The following is a 3,252-nucleotide window of genomic DNA, read 5'->3' on the forward strand; positions in this document are numbered from 1 at the left end:
TCAAAATCAGCAAGAAGTAAGTATTATTAGGTGCTTTACTATTAGATATTGATGCTAGCATCAATATTTGACCACAAATCAGAAACATGGACTTTATCCTACCTTAAATTTTCGAACCGAGAGGGTGACCTTATTTCGACTGTTAGTTTACATTAGTAGGCCTGTGTGCTTCTACCCAAGAGCGGATTTGCAGACCCGCAGATTGTTTTTATTCATCATCATCATCATCATCATCAGTTTACATTAGTAGGCCTGTGTGCTTCTACCCAAGAGCGGATTTGCAGACCCGCAGACGGCGCGCGCTTGGCGAGCTACATGTCAGACCTACAGAGCCACTCTGGGACCTGCCTTACGATGTGCAAAGGCTGACTTGCTTGACAGGATAATCAAAATGACACAAAGAACTAGATAGAGTTTCGGCCACAAGCGAAAAGTAATCTTTCCCAAAATATGAACATAATTGTAGTGTTTTTTTAAACTTTTTTTTTTCGAGGCGACATTACTGAATTGTGACTGAAGTCATTCGTATTGCATGTTCAAGTGCCAAAATAATCGAGAAAATATTTCAATAGATATGTATTCCTCTTGGAGCAAAACGTAATTAGATCTATAACTTTAAAACATGCAGTGGAAACAGCGGCCTCGAGATTTTTAAACAATTGTGAATATACAAATAGAAGACAAAGGAGCAGAGATGACAATAATACAAATGTATTATAATAAATCAATTCGGTTTCAAATTTGGCTGTTTTTATTTAGCCTTCGTGGCCTGAAGTTTCTGCCTTTTATCGTTTCATGACCTAATTATAGTGCAGAAGAAATTCTAGGGGAAAAAAGCTAACAGCGGCCCTTAGATTAATAAGAGTAAGTTCTCCCCCTCCTCTCCCCTTAACCTTTTGAAGTAAACTTTTCCAATCTAATTGCTGTCTTACATAATCAGTGGTTATCCCTGTTTATGAAAGTGGCCCGAAAGGAATGAACGAGGTATTTATATAGGCTAGTCTTTGACGAATTTATAAACTCTTATTCAAATGTATACGGCCTACGTCTATGATTGAATTAAACTGTAACGAAGGTCCCACTTCATGGAAGGGAAGCAGTGATTATTTGATTAATGTATAGACCCTTCGTCTCTGATTTATTAACATATTAAATACCACAGTCTGTCAATTGACAGGTCTATATATGATGATATGGTTTACTTTATTTCACTTTGCAGAGAAAGCAGACTCTCTGTTTGTGTTTTACTTTGTAACACCTGCAATCTTCAGCACTTATATGACCTAATTGGGTTGTAAGTGCCGTAAAATTCTTTCTAAATCAATTCAGTGTACAGGGTGATAAAAAGTGTACAACTTTTTTTCTAAATATCTCACACAAAATTTGTACTGAAATGTTGTTGTTTTTTGGAACATATGAAAATTCATTCAAAAGGAATTTGTTTGACATAAAATTCACAAAGAATAAAATTATTATCGAAAACCGAAATGGCTTTTATAAAAACCACCAATAAAAGCAAAATGCACGAATCTCACAGATCTTGTACAGAAAGTCATGAAATAATTGGATTGTTTTTTTCTTTCCTTTTATTAAAAAAAATCTAACTTTTCCATCCGTGAAAACGTTTAAACGATAGATCTGGATTTCTATTTCTTTTCTCTTACAGGGTAAAGAATTTTTTTTTGTTCTGGAATTCCGAGAACCAATTGCCTATATTATTTTTTATGTCTTCCTTTGGATTCGACACATTTTAACGCGTCGTCCGTAATGTTCACTGGTGGTGGCCAAACACAATGATCCACTCCGGCATGGGTACTCAAAGCGACACACACTGTACACTTTCAGTATGGAGCTGTATCTGGAGACAATTGGGGGGGGGGTTGAGGTTGCTCAAGTAGACAGAATTCGTGGAGTTGATGTAACCTGGAAGGTAAATATGGGCTTCGACAAGGAACCAAATGTCACAGAGGAAATGTTCACGCTTTTCAAATGATCGATGAATCATGAAAACATTGCTATCCTCAGATAGCTTCGCGAATGGGAAAATGGTACAGTCGTAGATGAAGGTATGCCTTGAGAATGCGGAATGTAGAAAAGTCATTGCTGCCGGCATCGTCTTCGGACAGACGTCTCATGGGGCTCATCTACTGAATTCTGAACGTTTAAAGGTGTGCCAACGGTGTGTGTTTGACCTGAAGTGGTCGTTTTGTCTAGAAATGTTTGTTCTGATTCTCTACAGATCGACCATTTCGATCGTTGTCATCAAAAAAATCTTTAACCCTAACAGTACGTCTTGTTTTACTATCGTATCCATACGACGTGAGGAACTCTGTGCAACCACTTTCCAAAGAGGAAATTACTCGTTAATCCGATCATAGCAGTCATTCAAAAAGATTTTTTGAGAAATACTGAAAGCTTCAAAGAGATCTTCCCGCTAGAAAGTATTCTAAAATGTGAAGGATACAACCTCGGGGGTACAAAATGACCCTAGGGCGTACGGATAGAGCTAAGGCACTTTAACATTATTCCCGTTGTTCGAAACTTACTAAATGAGTTGGTGTTGAGGAAATGTTCAATACAAAAAGATTTCTGCTCTTTATTTATCTTAACCATGATCTCAGCAGGAAAAGGAAACTTAAGAAAAACTATCTGCAAACTTCTGTTGGCCTGTTAAGACTGCTGTAATTTGCAATATGTAGCAATCGTTGGAATTTTTAGTGGTAGGCCTAAGGCAAACTAGCGCGTCATGTTACAAAAATAGAGACATAGCTGAAATTGGTTTGTTTTTTTACGTGGTTTGTAGAGCAAAGCTATTTGGTGAATTCATCTAAAATGAATATCAAACAAATTCCTTTTGACTCACAAATGTTGTTTACAAATTTAAAACACGCAAAACTTCAATGTAGAGGAAAATATCAGCAAAAGAAGTTGTACAGTTTTTGTTGTGGGGTTGTTGTTGTTTTTTTGGATCACTCTGTGTTACGGAACACAGGCAATACAAAATTAAATATTCTTACGAATAATTTGATGAAATATAAATACGAACTACTACCTTTTTCAACTGCACAAAACTTTTTATTTGTTTGAAACACACAAGAGTAGGTTGATTTTCCGTACTGTGACTTGACGATGGGTCCGTCCCCTTCCTCCTGACTTCACTGTTCGTGACTGACTTTTGGTTTGGTCCTCACTCGAGTCCCACTTTCTCTTGACTGGCGTTTCTCAAGCAAGAAAACTAGTGATTAACCTCCC

This window comes from Aplysia californica, unplaced genomic scaffold, assembly GCF_000002075.1.
Source record: "Aplysia californica isolate F4 #8 unplaced genomic scaffold, AplCal3.0 scaffold01466, whole genome shotgun sequence".
Classification (NCBI taxonomy): domain Eukaryota; kingdom Metazoa; phylum Mollusca; class Gastropoda; order Aplysiida; family Aplysiidae; genus Aplysia; species Aplysia californica.